The following is a 17,490-nucleotide window of genomic DNA, read 5'->3' as shown; positions in this document are numbered from 1 at the left end:
TTTATTGTCTATTTTCAATGTTCTCTATCAAATCAAAGGCTTTTAATGTTATTCTTAGGTACTTTTGGCTGACTTTCTTTGATTTAGACATAAAATAAAGACAAAATTAATACCTTGAAAAATTGGCAAATTTTCATGACCGCGGATCTTACAGAATGTGCGGATTCTGGTATCTTCCTTTATCGTCTATTTTCAATGTTTCCTATCAAATCAAAGGCTTTTAATGTATTTCTTAGGTATTTTTTGCTGACTTTCTTTTATTTAGACATAAAATAAAGACAAAATTAATACCTTGAAAAATTGGCAAATTTTCATGACCGCGGACCTTACAGAATGTGCGGATTCTGGTATCTTCTTTTATCGTCTATTTTCAATGTTTCCTATCAAATCCAAGGCTTTTAATGTTATTCTTAGGTATTTTTTGCTGACTTTCTTTGATTAAGACATAAAATAAGACAAAATTAATACCTTGAAAAATTGGCAAATTTTCATGACCGCGGACCTTACAGAATGTGCGGATTCTGGTATCTTCATTTATCGTCTATTTTCAATGTTTCCTATCGAATCAAAGGCTTTTAATGTTATTCTTAGGTACTTTTGGCTGACTTTCTTTGATTTAGACATAAAATAAAGACAAAATAAATACCTTTAAAAATTGGCAAATTTTCATGACCGCGGATCTTACAGAATGTGCGGATTCTGGTATCTTCTTTTATCGTCTATTTTCAATGTTTCCTATCAAATCAAAGGCTATTAATGTTATTCTTAGGTATTTTTGGCTGACTTTCTTTGATTTAGACATAAAATAAAGACAAAATTAATACCTTTAAAAATTGGCAAATTTTCATGACCGCGGATCTTACAGAATGTGCGGATTCTGGTATCTTCGTTTATCGTCTATTTTCAATGTTTCCTATCGAATCAAAGGCTTTTAATGTTATTCTTAGGTACTTTTGGCTGACTTTCTTTGATTTAGACATAAAATAAAGACAAAATTAATACCTTTAAAAATTGGCAAATTTTCATGACCGCGGATCTTACAGAATGTGCGGATTCTGGTATCTTCCTTTATCGTCTATTTTCAATGTTTCCTATTAAATCAAAAGCTTTTAATGTTATTCTTAGGTATTTTTGGCTGACTTTCTTTGATTTAGACATAAAATAAAGACAAAATTATTACCTTGAAAAATTGGCAAATTTTCATGACCGCGGACCTTACAGAATGTGCGTATTGTGGTATCTTCTTTTATTGTCTATTTTCAATGTTTCCTATCAAATCAAAGGCTTTTAATGTTATTCTTAGGTACTTTTGGCTGACTTTCTTTGATTTAGACATAAAATAAAGACAAAATTAATACCTTGAAAAGTTGGCAAATTTTCATGACCGCGGATCTTACAGAATGTGCGGATTCTGGTATCTTCCATTATCGTCTATTTTCAATGTTTCCTATCAAATCAAAGGCTTTTAATGTTATTCTTAGGTATTTTTGGCTGACTTTCTTTGATTTAGACATAAAATAAAGACAAAATTATTACCTTGAAAAATTGGCAAATTTTCATGACCGCGGACCTTACAGAATGTGCGTATTGTGGTATCTTCTTTTGTTGTCTATTTTCAATGTTTCCTATCAAATCAAAGGCTTTTAATGTTATTCTTAGGTATTTTTGGCTGACTTTCTTTGATTTAGACATAAAATAAAGACAAAATTAATACCTTGAAAAATTGGCAAATTTTCATGACCGCGGACCTTATAGAATGTGCGGATACTGGTATCTTCCTTTATCGTCTATTTTCAATGTTTCCTATAAAATCCAAGGCTTTTAATGTTATTCTTAGGTATTTTTTGCTGACATTCTTTGGTTAAGACATAAAATAAAGACAAAATTAATACCTTGAAAAATTGGCAAATTTTCATGACCGCGGATCTTACAGAATGTGCGGATTCTGGTATCTTCGTTTATCGTCTATTTTCAATGTTTCCTATCGAATCAAAGGCATTTAATGTTATTCTTAGGTATTTTTGGCTGACTTTCTTTGATTTAGACAGAAAATAAAGACAAAATTAATACCTTGAAAAATTGGCAAATTTTCATGACCGCGGACCTTACAGAATGTGCGGATTCTGGTATCTTCTTTTATCGTCTATTTTCAATGTTTCCTATCAAATCAAAGGCTTTTAATGTTATTCTTAGGTATTTTTGGCTGACTTTCTTTGATTAAGACATAAAATAAGACAAAATTAATACCTTGAAAAATTGGCAAATTTTCATGACCGCGGATCTTACAGAATGTGCGGATTCTGGTATCTTCGTTTATCGTCTATTTTCAATGTTTCCTATCGAATCAAAGGCTTTTAATGTTATTCTTAGGTACTTTTGGCTGACTTTCTTTGATTTAGACATAAAATAAAGACAAAATTAATACCTTGAAAAATTGGCAAATTTTCATGACCACGGACCTTACAGAATGTGCGGATTCTGGTATCTTCCTTTATCGTCTATTTTCAATGTTTCCTATCAAATCAAAGGCTTTTAATGTTATTCTTAGGTATTTTTGGCTGACTTTCTTTGATTTAGACATAAAATAAAGACAAAATTATTACCTTGAAAAATTGGCAAATTTTCATGACCGCGGACCTTACAGAATGTGCGTATTGTGGTATCTTCTTTTATTGTCTATTTTCAATGTTTCCTATAAAATCAAAGGCTTTTAATGTTATTCTTAGGTATTTTTGGCTGACTTTCTTTGATTTAGACATAAAATAAAGACAAAATTAATACCTTGAAAAATTGGCAAATTTTCATGACCGCGGACCTTATAGAATGTGCGGATACTGGTATCTTCTTTTATCGTCTATTTTCAATGTTTCCTATAAAATCCAAGGCTTTTAATGTTATTCTTAGGTATTTTTTGCTGACATTCTTTGATTAAGACATAAAATAAAGACAAAATTAATACCTTGAAAAATTGGCAAATTTTCATGACCGCGGATCTTACAGAATGTGCGGATTCTGGTATCTTCTTTTATCGTCTATTTTCAATGTTTCCTATCAAATCAAAGGCTTTTAATGTTATTCTTAGGTATTTTTGGCTGACTTTCTTTGATTTAGACATAAAATAAAGACAAAATTAATACCTTGAAAAATTGGCAAATTTTCATGACCGCGGATCTTACAGAATGTGCGGATTCTGGTATCTTCTTTTATCGTCTATTTTCAATGTTTCCTATCAAATCAAAGGCTTTTAATGTTATTCTTAGGTATTTTTGGCTGACTTTCTTTGATTTAGACATAAAATAAAGACAAAATTAATACCTTGAAAAATTGGCAAATTTTCATGACCCCGGATCTTACAGAATGTGCGTATTGTGGTATCTTCTCTTATTGTCTATTTTCAATGTTTCCTATCAAATCAAAGGCTTTTAATGTTATTCTTAGGTATTTTTGGCTGACTTTCTTTGATTTAGACATAAAATAAAGACAAAATTAATACCTTGATAAATTGGCACATTTTCATGACCGCGGACCTTACAGAATGTGCGTATTGTGGTATCTTCTTTTATTGTCTATTTTCAATGTTTCCTATCAAATCAAAGGCTTTTAATGTTATTCTTAGGTACTTTTTGCTGACTTTCTTTGATTTAGACATAAAATAAAGACAAAATTAATACCTTGAAAAATTGGCAAATTTTCATGACCGCGGATCTTACAGAATGTGCGGATTCTGGTATCTTCCTTTATCGTCTATTTTCAATGTTTCCTATCAAATCAAAGGCTTTTAATGTTATTCTTAGGTATTTTTTGCTGACTTTCTTTTATTTAGACATAAAATAAAGACAAAATTAATACCTTGAAAAATTGGCAAATTTTCATGACCGCGGACCTTACAGAATGTGCGGATTCTAGTATCTTCGTTTATCGTCTATTTTCAATGTTTCCTATCAAATCCAAGGCTTTTAATGTTATTCTTAGGTATTTTTTGCTGACTTTCTTTGATTAAGACATAAAATAAGACAAAATTAATACCTTGAAAAATTGGCAAATTTTCATGACCGCGGACCTTACAGAATGTGCGGATTCTGGTATCTTCATTTATCGTCTATTTTCAATGTTTCCTATCGAATCAAAGGCTTTTAATGTTATTCTTAGGTACTTTTGGCTGACTTTCTTTGATTTAGACATAAAATAAAGACAAAATTAATACCTTTAAAAATTGGCAAATTTTCATGACCGCGGATCTTACAGAATGTGCGGATTCTGGTATCTTCCTTTATCGTCTATTTTCAATGTTTCCTATCAAATCAAAGGCTTTTAATGTTATTCTTAGGTATTTTTGGCTGACTTTCTTTGATTTAGACATAAAATAAAGACAAAATTAATACCTTTAAAAATTGGCAAATTTTCATGACCGCGGATCTTACAGAATGTGCGGATTCTGGTATCTTCGTTTATCGTCTATTTTCAATGTTTCCTATCGAATCAAAGGCTTTTAATGTTATTCTTAGGTACTTTTGGCTGACTTTCTTTGATTTAGACATAAAATAAAGACAAAATTAATACCTTTAAAAATTGGCAAATTTTCATGACCGCGGATCTTACAGAATGTGCGGATTCTGGTATCTTCCTTTATCGTCTATTTTCAATGTTTCCTATTAAATAAAAAGCTTTTAATGTTATTCTTAGGTATTTTTGGCTGACTTTCTTTGATTTAGACATAAAATAAAGACAAAATTATTACCTTGAAAAATTGGCAAATTTTCATGACCGCGGACATTACAGAATGTGCGTATTGTGGTATCTTCTTTTATTGTCTATTTTCAATGTTTCCTATCAAATCAAAGGCTTTTAATGTTATTCTTAGGTACTTCTGGCTGACTTTCTTTGATTTAGACATAAAATAAAGACAAAATTAATACCTTGAAAAGTTGGCAAATTTTCATGACCGCGGATCTTACAGAATGTGCGGATTCTGGTATCTTCCATTATCGTCTATTTTCAATGTTTCCTATCAAATCAAAGGCTTTTAATGTTATTCTTAGGTATTTTTGGCTGACCTTCTTTGATTAAGACATAAAATAAAGACAAAATTATTACCTTGAAAAATTGGCAAATTTTCATGACCGCGGACCTTACAGAATGTGCGTATTGTGGTATCTTCTTTTGTTGTCTATTTTCAATGTTTCCTATCAAATCAAAGGCTTTTAATGTTATTCTTAGGTATTTTTGGCTGACTTTCTTTGATTTAGACATAAAATAAAGACAAAATTAATACCTTGAAAAATTGGCAAATTTTCATGACCGCGGACCTTATAGAATGTGCGGATACTGGTATCTTCCTTTATCGTCTATTTTCAATGTTTCCTATAAAATCCAAGGCTTTTAATGTTATTCTTAGGTATTTTTTGCTGACATTCTTTGGTTAAGACATAAAATAAAGACAAAATTAATACCTTGAAAAATTGGCAAATTTTCATGACCGCGGATCTTACAGAATGTGCGGATTCTGGTATCTTCGTTTATCGTCTATTTTCAATGTTTCCTATCGAATCAAAGGCATTTAATGTTATTCTTAGGTATTTTTGGCTGACTTTCTTTGATTTAGACATAAAATAAAGACAAAATTAATACCTTGAAAAATTGGCAAATTTTCATGACCGCGGACCTTACAGAATGTGCGGATTCTGGTATCTTCTTTTATCGTCTATTTTCAATGTTTCCTATCAAATCAAAGGCTTTTAATGTTATTCTTAGGTATTTTTGGCTGACTTTCTTTGATTTAGACATAAAATAAAGACAAAATTAATACCTTGAAAAATTGGCAAATTTTCATGACCGCGGATCTTACAGAATGTGCGTATTGTGGTATCTTCTCTTATTGTCTATTTTCAATGTTTCCTATCAAATCATAGGCTTTTACTGTTATTCTTAGGTATTTTTGGCTGACTTTCTTTGATTTAGACATAAAATAAAGACAAAATTAATACCTTGAAAAATTGGCACATTTTCATGACCGCGGACCTTACAGAATGTGCGTATTGTGGTATCTTCTTTTATTGTCTATTTTCAATGTTTCCTATCAAATAAAAGGCTTTTAATGTTATTCTTAGGTATTTTTGGCTGACTTTCTTTGATTTGGACATAAAATAAAGACAAAATTAATACCTTGAAAAATTGGCAAATTTTCATGACCACGGATCTTATAGAATGTGCGGATACTGGTATCTTCTTTTATCGTCTATTTTCAATGTTTCCTATAAAATCCAAGGCTTTTAATGTTATTCTTAGGTATTTTTTGCTGACATTCTTTGATTTAGACATAAAATAAAGACAAAATTAATACCTTGAAAAATTGGCAAATTTTCATGAATCCGGACCTTACAGAATGTGCGGATTCTGGTATCTTCATTTATCGTCTATTTTCAATGTTTCCTATCGAATCAAAGGCTTTTAATGTTATTCTTAGGTACTTTTGGCTGACTTTCTTTGATTTAGACATAAAATAAAGGCAAAATTAATACCTTGAAAAATTGGCAAATTTTCATGACCGCGGATCTTACAGAATGTGCGTATTGTGGTATCTTCTTTTATTGTCTATTTTCAATGTTTCCTATCAAATCAAAGGCTTTTAATGTTATTCTTAGGTATTTTTTGCTGACTTTCTTTGATTAAGACATAAAATAAGACAAAATTAATACCTTGAAAAATTGGCAAATTTTCATGACCCCGGACCTTACAGAATGTGCGGATTCTGGTATCTTCATTTATCGTCTATTTTCAATGTTTCCTATCAAATCAAAGGCTTTTAATGTTATTCTTAGGTATTTTTTGCTGACTTTCTTTGATTAAGACATAAAATAAGACAAAATTAATACCTTGAAAAATTGGCAAATTTTCATGACCCCGGACCTTACAGAATGTGCGGATTCTGGTATCTTCATTTATCGTCTATTTTCAATGTTTCCTATCAAATCCAAGGCTTTTAATGTTATTCTTAGGTATTTTTTGCTGACTTTCTTTGATTAAGACATAAAATAAGACAAAATAATTACCTTGAAAAATTGGCAAATTTTCATGACCCCGGACGTTACAGAATGTGCGGATTCTGGTATCTTCATTTATCGTCTATTTTCAATGTTTCCTATAAAATCCAAGGCTTTTAATGTTATTCTTAGGTATTTTTTGCTGACTTTCTTTGATTAAGACATAAAATAAGACAAAATTAATACCTTGAAAAATTGGCAAATTTTCATGACCCCGGACCTTACAGAATGTGCGGATTCTGGTATCTTCATTTATCGTCTATTTTCAATGTTTCCTATCGAATCAAAGGCTTTTAATGTTATTCTTAGGTACTTTTGGCTGACTTTCTTTGATTTAGACATAAAATAAAGACAAAATTATTACCTTGAAAAATTGGCAAATTTTCATGACCGCGGACCTTACAGAATGTGCGTATTGTGGTATCTTCTTTTATTGTCTATTTTCAATGTTTCCTATCAAATCAAAGGCTTTTAATGTTATTCTTAGATATTTTTGGCTGACTTTCTTTGATTTAGACATAAAATAAAGACAAAATTAATGCCTTGAAAAATTGGCAAATTTTTATGACCGCGGATCTTACAGAATGTGCGGATTCTTGTATCTTCCTTTATCGTCTATGTTCAATGTTTCCTATCAAATCAAAGGCTTTTAATGTTATTCTTAGGTATTTTTTGCTGACTTTCTATGATTTAGACATAAAATAAAGACAAAATTAATACCTTGAAAAATTGGCAAATTTTCATGACCGCGGACCTTACAGAATGTGCGGATTCTGGTATCTTCTTTTGTTGTCTATTTTCAATGTTTCCTATCAAATCAAAGGCTTTTAATGTTATTCTTAGGTATTTTTGGCTGACTTTCTTTGATTTAGACATAAAATAAAGACAAAATTAATACCTTGAAAAATTGGCAAATTTTCATGACCGCGGACCTTATAGAATGTGCGGATACTGGTATCTGCTTTTATCGTCTATTTTCAATGTTTCCTATAAAATCCAAGGCTTTTAATGTTATTCTTAGGTATTTTTTGCTGACATTCTTTGATTAAGACATAAAATAAAGACAAAATTAATACTTTGAAAAATTGGCAAATTTTCATGACCGCGGATCTTACAGAATGTGCGGATTCTGGTATCTTCTTTTATCGTCTATTTTAAATGTTTCCTATCAAATCAAAGGCTTTTAATGTTATTCTTAGGTATTTTTGGCTGACTTTCTTTGATTTAGACATAAAATAAAGACAAAATTAATACCTTGAAAAATTGGCAAATTTTCATGACCGCGGACCTTACAGAATGTGCGTATTGTGGTATCTTCTCTTATTGTCTATTTTCAATGTTTCCTATCAAATCAAAGGCTTTTAATGTTATTCTTAGGTATTTTTGGCTGACTTTCTTTGATTTAGACATAAAATAAAGACAAAATTAATACCTTGAAAAATTGGCACATTTTCATGACCGCGGACCTTACAGAATGTGCGTATTGTGGTATCTTCTTTTATTGTCTATTTTCAATGTTTCCTATCAAATCAAAGGCTTTTAATGTTATTCTTAGGTATTTTTGGCTGACTTTCTTTGATTTAGACATAAAATAAAGACAAAATTAATACCTTGAAAAATTGGCAAATTTTCATGACCACGGACCTTATAGAATGTGCGGATACTGGTATCTTCTTTTATCGTCTATTTTCAATGTTTCCTATAAAATCCAAGGCTTTTAATGTTATTCTTAGGTATTTTTTGCTGACATTCTTTGATTAAGACATAAAATAAAGACAAAATTAATACCTTGAAAAATTGGCAAATTTTCATGACCGCGGATCTTACAGAATGTGCGGATTCTGGTATCTTCGTTTATCGTCTATTTTCAATGTTTCCTATCGAATCAAAGGCTTTTAATGTTATTCTTAGGTACTTTTGGCTGACTTTCTTTGATTTAGACATAAAATAAAGACAAAATTAATACCTTTAAAAATTGGCAAATTTTCATGACCGCGGATCTTACAGAATGTGCGGATTCTGGTATCTTCCTTTATCGTCTATTTTCAATGTTTCCTATCAAATCAAAGGCTTTTAATGTTATTCTTAGGTATTTTTGGCTGACTTTCTTTGATTTAGACATAAAATAAAGACAAAATTAATACCTTGAAAAATTGGCACATTTTCATGACCGCGGACCTTACAGAATGTGCGTATTGTGGTATCTTCTTTTATTGTCTATTTTCAATGTTTCCTATCAAATCAAAGGCTTTTAATGTTATTCTTAGGTATTTTTTGCTGACTTTCTTTGATTTAGACATAAAATAAAGACAAAATTAATACCTTGAAAAATTGGCAAATTTTCATGACCACGGACCTTATAGAATGTGCGGATACTGGTATCTTCTTTTATCGTCTATTTTCAATGTTTCCTATAAAATCCAAGGCTTTTAATGTTATTCTTAGGTATTTTTTGCTGACATTCTTTGATTAAGACATAAAATAAAGACAAAATTAATACCTTGAAAAATTGGCAAATTTTCATGACCGCGGATCTTACAGAATGTGCGGATTCTGGTATCTTCGTTTATCGTCTATTTTCAATGTTTCCTATCGAATCAAAGGCTTTTAATGTTATTCTTAGGTACTTTTGGCTGACTTTCTTTGATTTAGACATAAAATAAAGACAAAATTAATACCTTTAAAAATTGGCAAATTTTCATGACCGCGGATCTTACAGAATGTGCGGATTCTGGTATCTTCCTTTATCGTCTATTTTCAATGTTTCCTATCAAATCAAAGGCTTTTAATGTTATTCTTAGGTATTTTTGGCTGACTTTCTTTGATTTAGACATAAAATAAAGACAAAATTAATACCTTGAAAAATTGGCACATTTTCATGACCGCGGACCTTACAGAATGTGCGTATTGTGGTATCTTCTTTTATTGTCTATTTTCAATGTTTCCTATCAAATCAAAGGCTTTTAATGTTATTCTTAGGTATTTTTGGCTGACTTTCTTTGATTTAGACATAAAATAAAGACAAAATTAATACCTTGAAAAATTGGCAAATTTTCATGACCACGGACCTTATAGAATGTGCGGATACTGGTATCTTCTTTTATCGTCTATTTTCAATGTTTCCTATAAAATCCAAGGCTTTTAATGTTATTCTTAGGTATTTTTTGCTGACATTCTTTGATTAAGACATAAAATAAAGACAAAATTAATACCTTGAAAAATTGGCAAATTTTCATGACCGCGGATCTTACAGAATGTGCGGATTCTGGTATCTTCGTTTATCGTCTATTTTCAATGTTTCCTATCGAATCAAAGGCTTTTAATGTTATTCTTAGGTACTTTTGGCTGACTTTCTTTGATTTAGACATAAAATAAAGACAAAATTAATACCTTGAAAAATTGGCAAATTTTCATGACCGCGGATCTTACAGAATGTGCGGATTCTGGTATCTTCCTTTATCGTCTATTTTCAATGTTTCCTATCAAATCAAAGGCTTTTAATGTTATTCTTAGGTATTTTTTGCTGACTTTCTTTTATTTAGACATAAAATAAAGACAAAATTAATACCTTGAAAAATTGGCAAATTTTCATGACCGCGGACCTTATAGAATGTGCGGATACTGGTATCTGCTTTTATCGTCTATTTTCAATGTTTCCTATAAAATCCAAGGCTTTTAATGTTATTCTTAGGTATTTTTTGCTGACATTCTTTGATTAAGACATAAAATAAAGACAAAATTAATACTTTGAAAAATTGGCAAATTTTCATGACCGCGGATCTTACAGAATGTGCGGATTCTGGTATCTTCTTTTATCGTCTATTTTAAATGTTTCCTATCAAATCAAAGGCTTTTAATGTTATTCTTAGGTATTTTTGGCTGACTTTCTTTGATTTAGACATAAAATAAAGACAAAATTAATACCTTGAAAAATTGGCAAATTTTCATGACCGCGGACCTTACAGAATGTGCGTATTGTGGTATCTTCTCTTATTGTCTATTTTCAATGTTTCCTATCAAATCAAAGGCTTTTAATGTTATTCTTAGGTATTTTTGGCTGACTTTCTTTGATTTAGACATAAAATAAAGACAAAATTAATACCTTGAAAAATTGGCACATTTTCATGACCGCGGACCTTACAGAATGTGCGTATTGTGGTATCTTCTTTTATTGTCTATTTTCAATGTTTCCTATCAAATCAAAGGCTTTTAATGTTATTCTTAGGTATTTTTGGCTGACTTTCTTTGATTTAGACATAAAATAAAGACAAAATTAATACCTTGAAAAATTGGCAAATTTTCATGACCACGGACCTTATAGAATGTGCGGATACTGGTATCTTCTTTTATCGTCTATTTTCAATGTTTCCTATAAAATCCAAGGCTTTTAATGTTATTCTTAGGTATTTTTTGCTGACATTCTTTGATTAAGACATAAAATAAAGACAAAATTAATACCTTGAAAAATTGGCAAATTTTCATGACCGCGGATCTTACAGAATGTGCGGATTCTGGTATCTTCGTTTATCGTCTATTTTCAATGTTTCCTATCGAATCAAAGGCTTTTAATGTTATTCTTAGGTACTTTTGGCTGACTTTCTTTGATTTAGACATAAAATAAAGACAAAATTAATACCTTTAAAAATTGGCAAATTTTCATGACCGCGGATCTTACAGAATGTGCGGATTCTGGTATCTTCCTTTATCGTCTATTTTCAATGTTTCCTATCAAATCAAAGGCTTTTAATGTTATTCTTAGGTATTTTTGGCTGACTTTCTTTGATTTAGACATAAAATAAAGACAAAATTAATACCTTGAAAAATTGGCACATTTTCATGACCGCGGACCTTACAGAATGTGCGTATTGTGGTATCTTCTTTTATTGTCTATTTTCAATGTTTCCTATCAAATCAAAGGCTTTTAATGTTATTCTTAGGTATTTTTGGCTGACTTTCTTTGATTTAGACATAAAATAAAGACAAAATTAATACCTTGAAAAATTGGCAAATTTTCATGACCACGGACCTTATAGAATGTGCGGATACTGGTATCTTCTTTTATCGTCTATTTTCAATGTTTCCTATAAAATCCAAGGCTTTTAATGTTATTCTTAGGTATTTTTTGCTGACATTCTTTGATTAAGACATAAAATAAAGACAAAATTAATACCTTGAAAAATTGGCAAATTTTCATGACCGCGGATCTTACAGAATGTGCGGATTCTGGTATCTTCGTTTATCGTCTATTTTCAATGTTTCCTATCGAATCAAAGGCTTTTAATGTTATTCTTAGGTACTTTTGGCTGACTTTCTTTGATTTAGACATAAAATAAAGACAAAATTAATACCTTTAAAAATTGGCAAATTTTCATGACCGCGGATCTTACAGAATGTGCGGATTCTGGTATCTTCCTTTATCGTCTATTTTCAATGTTTCCTATCAAATCAAAGGCTTTTAATGTTATTCTTAGGTATTTTTGGCTGACTTTCTTTGATTTAGACATAAAATAAAGACAAAATTAATACCTTGAAAAATTGGCACATTTTCATGACCGCGGACCTTACAGAATGTGCGTATTGTGGTATCTTCTTTTATTGTCTATTTTCAATGTTTCCTATCAAATCAAAGGCTTTTAATGTTATTCTTAGGTATTTTTGGCTGACTTTCTTTGATTTAGACATAAAATAAAGACAAAATTAATACCTTGAAAAATTGGCAAATTTTCATGACCACGGACCTTATAGAATGTGCGGATACTGGTATCTTCTTTTATCGTCTATTTTCAATGTTTCCTATAAAATCCAAGGCTTTTAATGTTATTCTTAGGTATTTTTTGCTGACATTCTTTGATTAAGACATAAAATAAAGACAAAATTAATACCTTGAAAAATTGGCAAATTTTCATGACCGCGGATCTTACAGAATGTGCGGATTCTGGTATCTTCGTTTATCGTCTATTTTCAATGTTTCCTATCGAATCAAAGGCTTTTAATGTTATTCTTAGGTACTTTTGGCTGACTTTCTTTGATTTAGACATAAAATAAAGACAAAATTAATACCTTGAAAAATTGGCAAATTTTCATGACCGCGGATCTTACAGAATGTGCGGATTCTGGTATCTTCCTTTATCGTCTATTTTCAATGTTTCCTATCAAATCAAAGGCTTTTAATGTTATTCTTAGGTATTTTTTGCTGACTTTCTTTTATTTAGACATAAAATAAAGACAAAATTAATACCTTGAAAAATTGGCAAATTTTCATGACCGCGGACCTTACAGAATGTGCGGATTCTGGTATCTTCTTTTATCGTCTATTTTCAATGTTTCCTATCAAATCCAAGGCTTTTAATGTTATTCTTAGGTATTTTTTGCTGACTTTCTTTGATTAAGACATAAAATAAGACAAAATTAATACCTTGAAAAATTGGCAAATTTTCATGACCGCGGACCTTACAGAATGTGCGGATTCTGGTATCTTCATTTATCGTCTATTTTCAATGTTTCCTATCGAATCAAAGGCTTTTAATGTTATTCTTAGGTACTTTTGGCTGACTTTCTTTGATTTAGACATAAAATAAAGACAAAATTAATACCTTGAAAAATTGGCAAATTTTCATGACCGCGGATCTTACAGAATGTGCGGATTCTGGTATCTTCCTTTATCGTCTATTTTCAATGTTTCCTATCAAATCAAAGGCTTTTAATGTTATTCTTAGGTATTTTTGGCTGACTTTCTTTGATTTAGACATAAAATAAAGACAAAATTAATACCTTGAAAAATTGGCAAATTTTCATGACCGCGGATCTTACAGAATGTGCGGATTCTGGTATCTTCGTTTATCGTCTATTTTCAATGTTTCCTATCGAATCAAAGGCTTTTAATGTTATTCTTAGGTACTTTTGGCTGACTTTCTTTGATTTAGACATAAAATAAAGACAAAATTAATACCTTTAAAAATTGGCAAATTTTCATGACCGCGGATCTTACAGAATGTGCGGATTCTGGTATCTTCCATTATCGTCTATTTTCAATGTTTCCTATAAAATCAAAGGCTTTTAATGTTATTCTTAGGTATTTTTAGTGACTTTCTTTGATTTAGACATAAAATAAAGACAAAATTATTACCTTGAAAAATTGGCAAATTTTCATGACCGCGGACCTTACAGAATGTGCGTATTGTGGTATCTTCTTTTGTTGTCTATTTTCAATGTTTCCTATCAAATCAAAGGCTTTTAATGTTATTCTTAGGTATTTTTGGCTGACTTTCTTTGATTTAGACATAAAATAAAGACAAAATTAATACCTTGAAAAATTGGCAAATTTTCATGACCGCGGACCTTTATAGAATGTGCGGATACTGGTATCTTCTTTTATCGTCTATTTTCAATGTTTCCTATAAAATCCAAGGCTTTTAATGTTATTCTTAGGTTTTTTTTGCTGACATTCTTTGGTTAAGACATAAAATAAAGACAAAATTAATACCTTGAAAAATTGGCAAATTTTCATGACCGCGGATCTTACAGAATGTGCGGATTCTGGTATCTTCGTTTATCGTCTATTTTCAATGTTTCCTATCGAATCAAAGGCATTTAATGTTATTCTTAGGTATTTTTGGCTGACTTTCTTTGATTTAGACATAAAATAAAGACAAAATTAATACCTTGAAAAATTGGCAAATTTTCATGACCGCGGACCTTACAGAATGTGCGGATTCTGGTATCTTCTTTTATCGTCTATTTTCAATGTTTCCTATCAAATCAAAGGCTTTTAATGTTATTCTTAGGTATTTTTGGCTGACTTTCTTTGATTAAGACATAAAATAAGACAAAATTAATACCTTGAAAAATTGGCAAATTTTCATGACCGCGGATCTTACAGAATGTGCGGATTCTGGTATCTTCGTTTATCGTCTATTTTCAATGTTTCCTATCAAATCAAAGGCTTTTAATGTTATTCTTAGGTACTTTTGGCTGACTTTCTTTGATTTAGACATAAAATAAAGACAAAATTAATACCTTTAAAAATTGGCAAATTTTCATGACCGCGGACCTTACAGAATGTGCGGATTCTGGTATCTTCCTTTATCGTCTATTTTCAATGTTTCCTATCAAATCAAAGGCTTTTAATGTTATTCTTAGGTATTTTTGGCTGACTTTCTTTGATTTAGACATAAAATAAAGACAAAATTATTACCTTGAAAAATTGGCAAATTTTCATGACCGCGGACCTTACAGAATGTGCGTATTGTGGTATCTTCTTTTATTGTCTATTTTCAATGTTTCCTATCAAATCAAAGGCTTTTAATGTTATTCTTAGGTATTTTTGGCTGACTTTCTTTTATTTAGACATAAAATAAAGACAAAATTAATACCTTGAAAAATTGGCAAATTTTCATGACCGCGGACCTTACAGAATGTGCGGATTCTGGTATCTTCTTTTATCGTCTATTTTCAATGTTTCCTATCAAATCCAAGGCTTTTAATGTTATTCTTAGGTATTTTTTGCTGACTTTCTTTGATTAAGACATAAAATAAGACAAAATTAATACCTTGAAAAATTGGCAAATTTTCATGACCGCGGATCTTACAGAATGTGCGGATTCTGGTATCTTCCTTTATCGTCTATTTTCAATGTTTCCTATCAAATCCAAGGCTTTTAATGTTATTCTTAGGTATTTTTGGCTGACTTTCTTTGATTTAGACATAAAATAAAGACAAAATTAATACCTTGAAAAATTGGCAAATTTTCATGACCGCGGATCTTACAGAATGTGCGGATTCTGGTATCTTCGTTTATCGTCTATTTTCAATGTTTCCTATCGAATCAAAGGCTTTTAATGTTATTCTTAGGTACTTTTGGCTGACTTTCTTTGATTTAGACATAAAATAAAGACAAAATTAATACCTTTAAAAATTGGCAAATTTTCATGACCGCGGATCTTACAGAATGTGCGGATTCTGGTATCTTCCTTTATCGTCTATTTTCAATGTTTCCTATTAAATCAAAAGCTTTTAATGTTATTCTTAGGTATTTTTGGCTGACTTTCTTTGATTTAGACATAAAATAAAGACAAAATTATTACCTTGAAAAATTGGCAAATTTTCATGACCGCGGACCTTACAGAATGTGCGTATTGTGGTATCTTCTTTTATTGTCTATTTTCAATGTTTCCTATCAAATCAAAGGCTTTTAATGTTATTCTTAGGTACTTTTGGCTGACTTTCTTTGATTTAGACATAAAATAAAGACAAAATTAATACCTTGAAAAGTTGGCAAATTTTCATGACCGCGGATCTTACAGAATGTGCGGATTCTGGTATCTTCCATAATCGTCTATTTTCAATGTTTCCTATCAAATCAAAGGCTTTTAATGTTATTCTTAGGTATTTTTGGCTGACTTTCTTTGATTTAGACATAAAATAAAGACAAAATTATTACCTTGAAAAATTGGCAAATTTTCATGACCGCGGACCTTACAGAATGTGCGTATTGTGGTATCTTCTTTTGTTGTCTATTTTCAATGTTTCCTATCAAATCAAAGGCTTTTAATGTTATTCCTAGGTATTTTTGGCTGACTTTCTTTGATTTAGACATAAAATAAAGACAAAATTAATACCTTGAAAAATTGGCAAATTTTCATGACCGCGGACCTTATAGAATGTGCGGATACTGGTATCTTCTTTTATCGTCTATTTTCAATGTTTCCTATAAAATCCAAGGCTTTTAATGTTATTCTTAGGTATTTTTTGCTGACATTCTTTGGTTAAGACATAAAATAAAGACAAAATTAATACCTTGAAAAATTGGCAAATTTTCATGACCGCGGATCTTACAGAATGTGCGGATTCTGGTATCTTCGTTTATCGTCTATTTTCAATGTTTCCTATCGAATCAAAGGCATTTAATGTTATTCTTAGGTATTTTTGGCTGACTTTCTTTGATTTAGACATAAAATAATGACAAAATTAATACCTTGAAAAATTGGCAAATTTTCATGACCGCGGACCTTACAGAATGTGCGGATTCTGGTATCTTCTTTTATCGTCTATTTTCAATGTTTCCTATCAAATCAAAGGCTTTTAATGTTATTCTTAGGTATTTTTGGCTGACTTTCTTTGATTAAGACATAAAATAAGACAAAATTAATACCTTGAAAAATTTGCAAATTTTCATGACCGCGGATCTTACAGAATGTGCGGATTCTGGTATCTTCGTTTATCGTCTATTTTCAATGTTTCCTATCGAATCAAAGGCTTTTAATGTTATTCTTAGGTACTTTTGGCTGACTTTCTTTGATTTAGACATAAAATAAAGACAAAATTAATACCTTTAAAAATTGGCAAATTTTCATGACCGCGGACCTTACAGAATGTGCGGATTCTGGTATCTTCCTTTATCGTCTATTTTCAATGTTTCCTATCAAATCAAAGGCTTTTAATGTTATTCTTA

Source organism: Euprymna scolopes, chromosome 12 (assembly GCF_053919585.1).
Source record: "Euprymna scolopes isolate OS-2025 chromosome 12, ASM5391958v1, whole genome shotgun sequence".
Classification (NCBI taxonomy): Eukaryota; Metazoa; Mollusca; class Cephalopoda; order Sepiida; family Sepiolidae; genus Euprymna; species Euprymna scolopes.
This window is presented reverse-complemented; position numbering follows the sequence as displayed.